Source organism: Pseudoliparis swirei, chromosome 16, assembly GCF_029220125.1.
Source record: "Pseudoliparis swirei isolate HS2019 ecotype Mariana Trench chromosome 16, NWPU_hadal_v1, whole genome shotgun sequence".
Lineage (NCBI taxonomy): Eukaryota > Metazoa > Chordata > Actinopteri > Perciformes > Liparidae > Pseudoliparis > Pseudoliparis swirei.
The window spans coordinates 24,131,507-24,146,083 of NC_079403.1; the positions used below are offsets into that span (position 1 = coordinate 24,131,507).

The 14,577-nt window shown below is 38.6% G+C and overlaps 1 protein-coding gene across 2 annotated transcripts in view; it reads left to right on the forward strand.

Moving 5' to 3' along the window:
* Positions 1-14,577, forward strand: part of palmdb (palmdelphin b) — a 47,677-nt gene that overhangs the window by 24,019 nt on the left and 9,081 nt on the right. The window lies entirely within an intron of this gene.

The following is a 14,577-nucleotide window of genomic DNA, read 5'->3' on the forward strand; positions in this document are numbered from 1 at the left end:
TACTAGGTACACCATAGAAAATATATATATATCAATTTGAATGAAAAAAAAAAAAAAAAGTTAGAATTGTTAATAGTTGTTTACATTTTTTTCATAAGAACGGATGCGGGGATCCACCGGTAACCAGCGAGCTGCCGTACTGCTTCTCCACACCGTTACATTCACGCTGTATCCGTCCTTCCATTGGTTAGGAATACATGTGCCTTGTTTCCAGATCGTATATACAGGACTGTCTCAGAAAATTAGAATATTGTGATGAAGTTCTTTATTTTCTGTAATGCAATTAAAAAAACAAAAATGTCATGCATTCTGGATTCATTACAAATCAACTGAAATATTGCAAGCCTTTTATTCTTTTAATATTGCTGATTATGGCTTACAGCTTAAGAAAACTCTAAAATCCTATCTCATAAAATTTTAATATTTCCTCAGACCAAGTAAAAAAAAAGATTTATAACAGCTGAGTGTTTGTCAAGGCTCAGGAAACCCTTGCAGGTGTTTCGAGTTAATTAGACAATTCAAGTGATTTGTTTAATACCCTACTGGTATACTTTTTCATGATATTCTAATATTTAGAGATAGGATATTTGAGTTTTCTTAAGCTGTAAGCCATAATCAGCAATATTAAAAGAATAAAAGGCTTGCAATATTTCAGTTGATTTGTAATGAATCCAGAATGCATGACATTTTTGTTTTTTTAATTGCATTGCAGAAAATAAAGAACTTCATCACAATATTCTAATTTTCTGAGACAGTCCTGTATATATGAGGGTTGATTTACCATTTTCATAAATAAGTAAACGTTCTAAATGTGTGCCGGTTTTATCTCTTGTTGCGGTGCATGTAAAGACTTTGAGACTGAGACCCCGTTTACACGATGGGAAAACACATAATTTCATGCGTTTTGGCCTTTCATTTACACAAAAACGGAGGTTTTATCACGGAAAACGATCATTTCTAAAAACTCCGGCCAAAGTGGAGATTTCTGAAAACTCAGTTTTTGTGTTTGCGTGTGAACTAAGTCAAACGGAGTTTTAGGTTGTCAAACGTCACAGTATGCGACTAAAAATGCTTCACGTCATGTGAGCGTCCTATGTTTACAGTCCTTGAAATGAGGATACTCCTCGGAGGTCTCGGACGGGTACTGTTCTAAGAACAATGCCAACATATCCCTATATTTAGTTTGGCATGATTCCCAATCCACATTATCGAGTGCTTTATTTGCCTTATAATCTAAGGCGACTCGAAGCAGCAGCTCCACTTCGCTGTCTGTCCATACAATTGAACCTCGCGCCATATTTACTCTCGAAAGGAAAAGGAAGTTGATCGTGTTTTTCGTAGTTGTTGTTGGTTTTGAGAATTCTGATTGGTTTGCATGTCTTCATCCTTCTCGTTACACTGCCGACTACAGGTTTGGCATAGTTATGACGGCGCCCGGGGGCGTATTTATGCGGGTTCATATAAACAGAAACTTTTTTGAAAACGACCTTGTGTGTATGACGTTATTTTTGAAAACGGAGTGGCAGAAATATTTGTTTCTGTAAATACCCGGCTATGTGTAAATGTGGCCTGAGAGGAAGTACACGAGGACCCATGCTGTTGCCTAGCAATGCAGTTTTGTTGAACTGGTATTTAAGATGATGACAGGTTCTCATGTTGGTTAGTTTTATAATGTGTCCTTAACTAGTGTGGAGGAGGACATTTATTTTACACGCTGTGAGTCCTTTAAAGCTGAAATGAACAATACTGACAAGACCAGGACAGAGATGAGTCCTTTATCAGCACTAAGGTCTAACAAGACCAGTACAGAGATGAGTCCTCTATCAGCACTAAGGTCTAACAAGACCAGTACAGAGATGAGTCCTCTATCAGCACTAAGGTCTAACAAGACCAGTACAGAGATGAGTCCTTTATCAGCACTAAGGTCTAACTAGACCAGTACAGAGATGAGTCCTCTATCAGGACTAAGGTCTAACAAGACCAGTACAGAGATGAGTCCTCTATCAGCACTAAGGTCTAACAAGACCAGTACAGAGATGAGTCCTTTATCAGCACTAAGGTCTAACTAGACCAGTACAGAGATGAGTCCTCTATCAGGACTAAGGTCTAACAAGACCAGTACAGAGACGAGTCCTCTATCAGGACTAAGGTCTAACAAGACCAGTACAGAGATGAGTCCTTTATCAGCATTAAGGTCTAACAAGACCAGTACAGAGATGAGTCCTCTATCAGCACTAAGGTCTAACAAGACCAGTACAGAGATGAGTCCTCTATCAGGACTAAGGTCTAACAAGACCAGTACAGAGATGAGTCCTCTATCAGGACTAAGGTCTAACAAGACCAGTACAGAGATGAGTCCTCTATCAGCACTAAGGTCTAACAAGACCAGTACAGAGATGAGTCCTTTATCAGCACTAAGGTCTAACTAGACCAGTACAGAGATGAGTCCTCTATCAGGACTAAGGTCTAACAAGACCAGTACAGAGATGAGTCCTCTATCAGGACTAAGGTCTAACAAGACCAGTACAGAGATGAGTCCTTTATCAGCATTAAGGTCTAACAAGACCAGTACAGAGATGAGTCCTCTATCAGCACTAAGGTCTAACAAGACCAGTACAGAGATGAGTCCTTTATCAGGACTAAGGTCTAACAAGACCAGTACAGAGATGAGTCCTTTATCAGCACTAAGGTCTAACAAGACCAGTACAGAGATGAGTCCTTTATCAGCACTAAGGTCCAACAAGACCAGTACAGAGATGAGTCCTCTATCAGCACTAAGGTCTAACAAGACCAGTACAGAGATGAGTCCTCTATCAGCACTAAGGTCTAACAAGACCAGTACAGAGATGAGTCCTCTATCAGGACTAAGGTCTAACAAGACCAGTACAGAGATGAGTCCTCTATCAGCACTAAGGTCTAACAAGACCAGTACAGAGATGAGTCCTTTATCAGGACTAAGGTCTAACTAGACCAGTACAGAGATGAGTCCTTTATCAGCACTAAGGTCCAACAAGACCAGTACAGAGATGAGTCCTCTATCAGCACTAAGGTCTAACAAGACCAGTACAGAGATGAGTCCTTTATCAGGACTAAGGTCTAACAAGACCAGTACAGAGATGAGTCCTTTATCAGCACTAAGGTCTAACAAGACCAGTACAGAGATGAGTCCTCTATCAGCACTAAGGTCTAACAAGACCAGTACAGAGAGGAGTCCTTCATCAGGACTAAGATCTAACAAGACCATGGGAGTCATTGGATGTGCCCTCCTTGAGGTCTTGCAGGTGTTTGTGTTTCATGTTCTGGTTCCGTCTGAAGTGGCGTGACTGCGTCAGAGTCGGTGCTTTTGAGTTTCATAAACTTATCATTTTGAACACATAACCTTAAATAATCATTTCTACATAAGTAAACAAAGTAATTAAAGATTACGCTGAAATTAATGGACGTAACTATAACATTTATGATATTAAAGCTGCAGAATTAGTGTTACGCCATGCATTGATGACAGGTTGGTTTATTGTCTTTATTGTTTGAAAAAGGTGATGAAAAGTAAATCACGTCGATGTAAACGTATCATCTTCAACATATATCCTTAAATAATCATTTCTAAGAAAGAAAACAAAGTTATTAGACATTCTGACGGCTCGTTACCGATCAACCGAGCATGGAGATAAAGAACGTACTGCAGGATGCGAAGATTCATCCGGGGCCCAGCAGAGGGCGCTAATGTCCCAACACGCTAGTCTCAGTGTGAACCTGATAACTCATCGTAAATGATATCGACAAAGAGGGAATAAGACCGACAAGATAAGAAGAAACAATATATAAATCATATGGATTAGTAATAACAGTGCTCATTGTGATGGGAAGTGGAATCATTCACTCTGTTACACTTGGATATGTAACGTTGGAGGTAAGAGCAAGAGTCCGTTTTTTTAAATATCCCTAAAGATCCAACGCAGCCCAGTTGCAAACTCTTTTCTCATGAAACTTTATTCAGAATTAGTGCAGCTCGAAAAAAAATTCAAAAAGTGGCAAGCTCCAAAATCCTCTAAGTCAGCAATAAAACTCCCCCGAAAGCAATTATTCTGAATATAAACAACCAGCACGGCTGTTATGCTGGAGCGCTTGTGGAGGACATCAGGGCGCAGGCAGAGTGTGCACTGATTGGCTGAGCTCATTAGTGCTGCAGCCACAGACACACAGGTGTGTTTCCCTTTTCTTTGTCTCAGCTTATTTATTGATTGATGTAAAACACATTTAAAATGCTTGACCGATCTTAGCTAATATAAATATATGGTTTGGTAGATAAGAAAATTAAAATCCAAAATGGCTGCCAAAATGGCCGTTTTGGAGACCTCGCCTAAATTCTCTGGACTCAAACCTCTCTCACTTTGTTCTGCTTCACTTTTTCAAAGTCAAACTTTGCAGGGAGAATGTTAACATATTTTAATATGATTTGTGAGAGTTTTAAACCTTTCAACCGCCTCATTCCAAACATATAATCATCCTGGAAGTGCTTTTTTTTCAATTCGGACCTGGAATTGTTATATATTTTCTGTGTTCCATCTTCATTTACTCTTACCCAGTAGCATATAGACTGATGTGTACACATCTGAACAAAAGAAGAAAAAAATTATAAAGGTAAAAATGTAAAAATGATTAAAATAGCCCCCTAGTGGTTGCAGAGATACAGCCTTTTTAGTTTGGGGATGCACTTTTCGGAGCAGAGACCTAAAAAAAGCTTGGTGCTGAAATATGGAGGACTCAAAATGACTTAAGTATAAATAAATAAATAAATGAATGCATGAATAAATACAAGAATAAATAAATAAATGCTTAAATAAATGTAGAAATAAATAAATAAATACAAGAATAAATGTATAAATACAGAAATAAATACAGAAATTAATAAATATAAGTTATAACTCAACAGGACATCATTAAATAAATGTATTTCTACATTTCTGTATTTCTTCATTTATTTATATCTCTATTTATGTGTCCACACGTATTTCTTCATTTATTTATGTATGACATTTACGTGTCCGTATATTCAAATGAGCTGGGGCGGTCCGAACCTCTGTCTAAAGCATGATTGGTCACAGGAGTGTGATGCACCTGGTGTGTTGTGCTCTACTACTTCTGCCTGGCACATGACGCTGAAGTTGACTCGCTCAGCTAACCATTAGCAGAAGTTATCCTAGACAGCTTTTTGACTTCAGCCGTTTATCAATTCCAAGAACACTGAGTACAGACTCGTGTTCTTTTGGAGTCTGGTCTTTGGGGTCTGGTTTTGGGAGTCCAGACTCTCGAGGACGCAGGACGGTCTTTCTGGTCTTGTGACGTCACCACATCAACTGTTCTTGCGCATGAATTTACTCAAATTATTCACTGTAAAATACTTTACAGTGGAGTAGAATGTGTTGCGGTGTTCACTGTTGTTTGGCGTAGGCTACGAATAAACGATAATAAATATACAACGTCTCGTAGCTTTCCTGACCCAGGGTCGCTACAATATGAAGTTATGAATCTTAACCCTCAGTCAAATTGACGTAACGTTATCTTTTAGTAAATAATAAACTCGTTGTGCTCTTTAGATCCTCAAAAACCTAATTATATCTCATGGTTAGCCGCTACGGAGACGTCAGAGCCAGCGGAGCATTTCAAAAAGTCCTGCTGAGATCAGGCTGCTCTCGGCGGCCACACAGCGCGCTGACCGCCCGGAGCTCACTGGTCCCGCGAGCAGGACCTCAAATCTCCGTCGTATATCCTTATTAGGCTGAATCTCGATAAACCGACCACAGATTTGATGCTTAAACAACTAACTTCTCGGCTGAAAACATCCTTAAATTACATTCCGTGACTCAACAACAGTAGTATTTAGAATGTACAGACAAGAATGCATAATAAACGCTGTTCGTCTACAGATCCAAGTGCTAGGGATCGATTGCTTCTGTCTTGCTCTCCGACTTGACCAATCCTGTTCAACAATGAGGTTCGGACCGCCCAGCTCATTTGAATATACGGACACGTAAATGTCACACATAAATAAATGAAGAAATACGTGTGGACACATAAATAGAGATATAAATAAATGAAGAAATACAGAAATGTAGAAATACATTTATTTAATGATGTCCTGTTGAGTTATAACTTATATATATGAATTGCTGTATTTATTTCTGTATTTATACATTTATTCTTGTATTTATTTATTTATTTATACATTTATTTAAGCATTTATTCATTTATTCTTGTATTTATTCATGCATTTATTTATTTATTTATTTATACTTAAGTCATTTTGAGTCCTCCATACTGAAAAGGTTAAAACATGATATTTAATGTGCTTTATTTTATTATATTGTTGCTTTGAATGTTTTTATTGGCTTCGGTTGCATTAAAAAAAAACTAAAACCTGCACTAACATTTATATTTCTCTCCCGCTGGACGGTGGAAAGAGATTGTGGAGACGACATATTGTCATCACCAGTTAACAATCCTGCTCCGGGATAGTGTGTATGTGTGTGTGAGTGTGTGTTTGTGTGTGTGTGTGTGTGTGTGTGTGTGTACCCACACAAGTTGAGCTCCTCTGTTTCTGAGTGTGGGTTCATCAGGAAAGAAGCTCACTCATTGGCTCTCGGTACACTCCCCCCTTCCGCCAGCCGTCCAATCAGAGGCGGGAGCAGCTAGGCAGAGTTGCCAGAGTGAGGCTGCACTCAGAAACAGAACAGAGCCCTCTCCGTAAGCCCACCACACTGTCTCAGGTAGGTATATGAATCACACACACACACACACACACACACACACACACAAGTTTGCAAAGATGTCGCTGTGTGTCAGAGCATAGATCTGCTGAATGTGATTGATGTGTGGATGGAGGGATGCTGAAGCCTCCACGCAGAGCCGAGTTATCGGTGTGATAATATTCCATAAATCGACTCGCTGCAGTGGCTCTCTCTTTCTGTGTGTGTGTGTGTGTGTGTGTCGGGGGTGAGAATAAGCAGCGATGTTGGACTGCGCGTGTCCTGAGTGGACACACGTTCTGCTGGACGTGTTATGTCATCTCAGTCGTGGTATCCAGGTAGTTTTGGTGAGATGTGTGCAGGTGTGCAGATCATTTCTACAGGTTTGTTATATTGTTGCAGGTATTATGTAACCACCACAACCTTTGTGATCTTTGATGCTGATTTAGAAAAGTGTCCCAACGTCTTGTCACTGCTGGAGCGTCAGGTCGGAGGTTCGATCCCCGGCTCCTCTGCTCCCATGCCCATGAGTCATTGGGCAATACGCTTCACCCCAAAGGCTGAGCTGTGACATCACCGTATGAATGATTGAATATATTCTGACGGGCAGGTGGCACTGAGCGGTTGGATGACGACATAAAGAGCTTCGAGAGAAGAGATGACAGTTGAGCATCAGAACCGATCACTTGTATCCGGGTAGTCAGACGTTAGTTATTCCATATTTCTGTATCGATGTGAGGATTCAACTCAAGACTTTGTGAATTCCTCTCTCGTCTCTCAGAGTCAAATCTTCTCAAATAACTCGTCGCTGTAGTTTTTTAACATGCATGACTCATGCAGGAGATATTGCATTTGTTTTAACTTTTTTGTTTCGTCTCAGCTTTAGTCACATGTGGTGGTCCAGTACGAGGTCAGATCAGGCTCAATGAATACAAACGCACACAGAGAGACTCACAAATGCAAAGACACAGATTCACAAATATATGAGAGGGAGGCATCTGATTGGCTACAGGTTGGTCCATGTTGAAAAACAAACGCATTTGTGAATTGAGCCACGACCGAGGAGTCTCAAAACCCACGAACACACACGTGTGTATCCACACACAAACACACAGTCATTTATTCATGTGTGCATTGGAATGTGTCTGTGAATTGTTCTGCGTGCATTTGTGAGTCTTTGTGTTTGCATTTCTGAATCTTTGCATATTTGAATAGTTGTGTTTGTGAATCTGTGTGTTTGCGTTTGTGAATCTTTGCATTTGTGAATCTTTGTGTTTGCATTTGTGAATCTTTGCATTTGTGAATCTTTGCATTTGTGAATCTTTGCATTGATGAATCAGTGTGTTTGCATTTGTGAATCTGTGTGTTTGCATTTGTGAATCTTTGCATTTGTGAATCTGTGTGTTTGCATTTGTGAATCTTTGCATTTGTGAATCTTTGCATTCATGAATCAGTGTATTTGCATTTGTGAATCTGTGTGTTTGCATTTGTGAATCTGTGTGTTTGCATTTGTGAATCTGTGTGTTTGCATTTATGAATCTTTGTGTTTGCAGTTATGCATCTTTGTGTTTGCATTTGTGAATCTCTTTGTGCATTTTCCATTATTGCGATGTGTATTTCAGACTAAAGGACAGAGTCTCAATAAGCGGCCGTGTGTTTGTGGATGACGGAGCTCGTCACACTGCGGAAGAAACAAATTGAAGACGGCCTTATTGTTTAATATTTAATTCATGACTAATTTAACGTTTCAGAAATGCTCTCGTCTTAAACACAGACTCTGATAGAAAGCGACGGTGTCTGTTTGCAGTGAGCTGCAGTCGGCTGCGATGATTCACGAGAACTCTCAGTGTGGAGAGGGGTGGTGTGTTCAAGGCTTTTACAGAAACACACACACTCTCAAAGCATCTGTATCCATCTTACTGAACTTGGCTCATTGGTCTGATCCGTTAGATTTAAGCTTTTGCAAATGTGTCTGTGATCTTTTCCACGGTTATGAAATCCATTCAGAGGAAAGCCGGCCGTGTAACGATGGAGGCTGAACGCACCAAATTATTCATTATTATCAGTCTTTAAATACAATTTAGCATCCTGATGTCGCCCCATGTGACTCTCGATGGAACAAGGCGCTGCCGGCCGTTCTAAGTCTAACTATATGTTATGTTATGTTATGTTAATCGTTTTATTTGAAGAGGGACAATGCACATTAATGAACACTTTAGACAGGTTATGTTTTCAGTGTAAATATGCCAGATTATAGCTTTGAGCTAATTTCCATCCGTAGTCCCTGACGTACAATATATAATAACATGACATTTGTAAAAATATTAAATACATGATATGCAAAAAGAGCAAGAGCAGCATACATGAGTATTTACCACATGGCAGTACAATATAGCAGCAGTGACATGTAAAGTGCAATACAAGATAAGATAAAAGTGCTACATAAAGTGCAAGAGGAGAATACCCCTATGCTAAAGTGCATTTAGCGGTGATTGCACGTCTGTGTGTTTCTCAACCATTCTTTTAGTTGACCTTTAAAGCTGTTGAGGGTGGCACAATCCCGTATCTGAGTTGGGAGGCTATTCCACAATGAGCTTCCTTTAACGGAGAGGACATTTTGGCCAAAAGTGGTCCGTCTATGGGGGACTTCACAGTCTCCTCTGGTTTCTGACCTGGTGGAGCGTCCAGTGTTTTTTCTGTGGATGAACTCCCTAAGGGAGGGGAGCCAGTCCATGTAAACATTTATAAATAAAACCCATACTTTTAAAAGACTTTAAATTGTCAAAACTCAGGAAATGGTGTTTCTCAAGGATAATACAGTGGTGGTATGAATTAGGCTTTCTGTCAAACACCTTGATAGCCCTCTTGTACAGCTGTTGTATTGGTTTCAGGTTTGTGGCACAGGCAAACGACCAATTTGTAAAACAGTATTCAATGTGGGAAAAGATCATACAGTGGAGGTATGACTTTGCAGCATTGATGGTTAAGAAGGGTATAATTTGTTTAAAATTTTTCAGATTGAATTTTATGGTGTTGGAGATTTTTTAAATATGTTTTTTTAAATTCAAGTTTGAGTCTAGTATGACCCCAAGATACTTGAAGTGGGGGACTAATTGTAGTTCTGCTCCGTTTAAAAACACATTTGATCCTTCGATTACGACTGGTTGTTTACTGAACATCATGCATACAGTTTTTTTTGCATTTAACTGTAAGCAAATGTTGTTCAGCCAGTGTTGGACCTTGTCCAAAGCATTTGAGAGACACAATGAGATCATTTCAGTATTTTTTCCCTGTACAAAGATGACCGCATCATCGGCATACATTTGTACATTTAACTCAGGACATACATTAGGTAAGTCATTTATGTACAGTGAAAACAGTAATGGTCCAAGAATGGAACCTTGTGGAACCCCTACAGGGTTGACAAGGTATGGGGATTTGGCACCGTTGACCAAAACACTCTGTTTTCTGTTTGATAAATATGACTCAAGCCACTGTATTGAGTCTGCTGAAAAGTTGAAATAAGTCAGCTTTGTCAGGAGCACTTGGTGGTCAACAGTGTCAAAAGCTTTCCTGAGGTCTAGGAATACAGCACCCACATACGGGCTTGTGTCCAACATGCATTTAACCTTTTCCACAAAGACACAGTTAGCTGTCTCAGTGGAGTGTTGAGCACAAAAACCAAACTGCATTGGGTGGAGAGGAACAAAACCTTTGTCTAAATGTTTGGTGATTAGTTTTGACACCCATTTCTCAGCTACCTTAGAGACACAGGGGAGGATGCAGATAGGTCTGTAGTTGGACATTATTTCCTTATCCCCAGATTTAAAAATCGGTATTACCGTGGCCATTTTCCAGGATGATGGGACTTCCCTCATGCTGATTGATTGATTTACAAGCATAGTAATTGGTTTTATTAGACCGTCAATATTTGTTTTTAAAAAGTTGATGTCTAGATCATCTGCATCCCTAGCCTTAGAACCTCTTAATCCTGAGATTATACTAACCACTAATAACTACCAGAATTAATCATGAATTGCACTATTAATATAAAGTATAAAGCACATGTTAACATAGCCTCTAACCATTAGTGAGTGAGTAATTTACATTGACTGGTTGATCATTTACTCACAACTTTATACATGATTTCATTAATCATCTATACGTCCTTAATAATTGGTTTGTAATATATATTACTTCACTTACAAATGGGGAGTACATCATTTATAAAGTATGAAAGGCACACCATGAAACACATACGTTGTTTCCACTCTAACAAAGCCGCACCATGTGAGAACAGTGAGAAGTTTGTTTCAATCCGTCTGTTATTGGAAGTTGTTCCTTGGATATTAGTTCTGTATGGATGACCCGCTCCATGGTGACGGTGAGCCTTTGCTCCATGGCATGTTACCAGTCCTGCGTCCTGCCTCCTTGCCCCTGTTTCCTGCATCCAGCCCCTGGCCTCCTTCCCAAGGGCCCTGCCTCCTTGTCCGTGCCTCCTGCCTCAAAGGCCTGGCCTCATTGGTCCGGCCTCTTTCGCGATGCCTCCACGGCCCCGCTGATGCCCCTCCTCCCTTCTTCCTCCTGTTTCATGGATCGTGGAGGTCTGGATGGTGGTCCATGTCTACGACCAATTATTCATAATTTCTGTCATATTCATTGAATGTGTCATAACTCTGTAACTCTGTTCATCTGGTCACATGACATCCATTGCTTCTGTCTTTCATGGAGAGGGATCCTCCTCTGTTGCCTCTTCACTTTTTTCCCTGTGAAAGGTTTTTTTTCTAAAATAATGAATGAAGTTATGATACTTAAAAACAAAAAGAGCGAAGAATGAAGCAGCAGACATATTCAGTGCTGCGCGTCTCTCCAGCTGAGATAACAACATCGATTTGTCGTCACTGTGGATATCTCCTGCAGACACAGTGTAATAGTTAGTCAGACATGTTTAATGAGAAGTGAAACAAACAGCACATATGAAATCATTATTTTATTTTTTGTCACTTAATTATGTTATTCTTTTAGACATACTAACATAAAACAAATACAAAAATGTTAGACATAAACATAAAAATATATATATACATATATTTATATATATATATGCATATATATATGTATATATATTTATATATGTGTATATATGTATATATATAAATATATATACATATACAGTATATACACATATATATACAGGACTGTCTCAGAAAATTAGAATATTGTGATGAAGTTCTTTATTTTCTGTAATGCAATTAAAAAAACAAAAATGTCATGCATTCTGGATTCATTACAAATCAACTGAAATATTGCAAGCCTTTTATTCTGATTTATTGCTGATTATGGCTTACAGCTTAAGAAAACTCAAATATCCTATCTCTAAATATTAGAATATCATGAAAAAGTATACTAGTAGGGTATTAAACAAATCACTTGAATTGTCTAATTAACTCGAAACACCTGCAAGGGTTTCCTGAGCCTTGACAAACACTCAGCTGTTATAAATCTTTTTTTTTACTTGGTCTGAGGAAATATTAAAATTTTATGAGATAGGATTTTAGAGTTTTCTTAAGCTGTAAGCCATAATCAGCAATATTAAAAGAATAAAAGGCTTGCAATATTTCAGTTGATTTGTAATGAATCCAGAATGCATGACATTTTTGTTTTTTTAATTGCATTACAGAAAATAAAGAACTTTATCACAATATTCTAATTTTCTGAGACAGTCCTGTATATATGCATATATGTGTATGTATATATATATATGTATGTATATATATAAATATATATACATATATATATACATATATATATACATATATATATATACACATATAAAACAGGACACAATTATATATTTACACATATATACAGATGCACATACACATATACACCCATACATACACATATAAACATAAATACATATACCGCCCCCCCCCCCCCCCCCAAAAGCAACCCTGGCACCCCCTTAATTATCTTTTACTTGTAACTTTGTATACACACCCTGCATCTATATTTGCATTTCTCTGAGTATATGACATTAGTTCAGAATATCATACCTCAGGAACAATGCAGAACACCTGTACATCACTTTGAGAACAGAGCGTTGACATTCACAAACTATTTCAGTATCCACATTCACAGACGTGGACACACACAACCCTAACAGACCAACACACACATTATCATGTCTGGTTTTAATCGTAATCGGTTCCCTCGTTGGAGGCAGCAGCATTCAACGCTAAATTGAAACAAACAATTAATACCTACTGTGGCTGAATTTTAATTAAATAGCCCTGCCCTCGACAGTTGGAGTGAACCACATGAAGTAGTGTTGCGTAACGTTGTGTTGGAGCGCTGGAGGTTTATTGATCATGTCGTCGAGAGACATATTTTCACTCTGAAAGGTTAATAGGCTTCCACCTTCTGATGAAAACAGAACACGAGCGCCATGTTTTCATCCAGGGAGGTGAAAGTATGGACGAGATGTTCCAGTTAAATGAGGTGGACTCAGAACTTTTGTATTTCCCACTTTTCCCCACACAGAAAACAGAACGCGGCTGCGCTCCCCCTCACACTGAGCGGTCTGCCGTTAGTGAGGGGGCGGTGGAAGCGGCGACAGCTGAGCAGTGCACTAAGTGTCAGGCCTGTTGATGGTTACCATGGCGCTGAGTCAGTCGCACGCACGTGTTATTGTCTTCGTGAAGTGTGACTGAGCAGCTGCGAATGGAAAGAATTGGGAAAAAAATAGTTTTTCTGGTCTCTTGAGCAGGAAAACAAGTTTATGAATCAACCCAAATGTATTTCTGAATACATTTGGGATGAAAATATATTGAGATGCTGAGTCATGTTTCATCATATATACCATATATATATATATATATATATAAATGCTTTAATATTATATGCTTTATATATATAATATTAAAGCATATATATATGAATATGTATGCTTTAATATTATATATATGCTTTATATATATGCTTTTATATTATATATATATATTACATACATATTATATATAATTATATATATATGTAAATTATATACACATATACTGTATATAGAATATAAAAGCAGCGATATGCGGGTCCTCGTTCCTCCCGGAACATCGGGGTTACTGGCTGGACGCCGACTTCCTCGGTCGCACATTTTATTTAAAAAATCAGTTGATAGGATTTGACTGCTAATGTCTCAAGATCATACTTCCCGACTTTTGGAATGAATCGGGTTTAATCTCTAGGAGGAATTATTTATTTTACAACTCTCCAAACAAATTTTAAAAAAAGGAAAAACAATGCAGATATTGATGGATTAATTGCAATGTCCTCTAATGTTTAAATATTATGAAAGAACTAGGGTACATTTAGGGATTCCATGTGGACATAGGATAGAAATTTGGTGACGATATGCCAAGTGATTTGGAAGTTATATTTCTTTACATATTAGGCCACACCCCTTAGAAGTTCATTGGTCCATATCTTCGAAACCCAAGGAGACATCAACACTCTTTTTATGAATATTGATGAAATTTAACCAATAATGAAGCACAGAAGGTTTTGTTTGAATCGGACTAAGCGTTTAGGAGAAGATGTAAAGAACGTGTAAATATAAAATGCTACATGACGCGACACAGATGTGTTTGTGCCACGCTGAGCACACATCTGGGGAGCGTCCGTTGACATAATCTGCAGGCGTGGTGAGGGTCAGGACTGTCATTTTAGCCTCAACCATCACAAGTCCGGACGTAGAGAAATACAATGTACACATGTAACATGTCGTCTTGCGATGTAAGCAATAGCTGTAAAGTCATAAATAAATACAATATAGTAT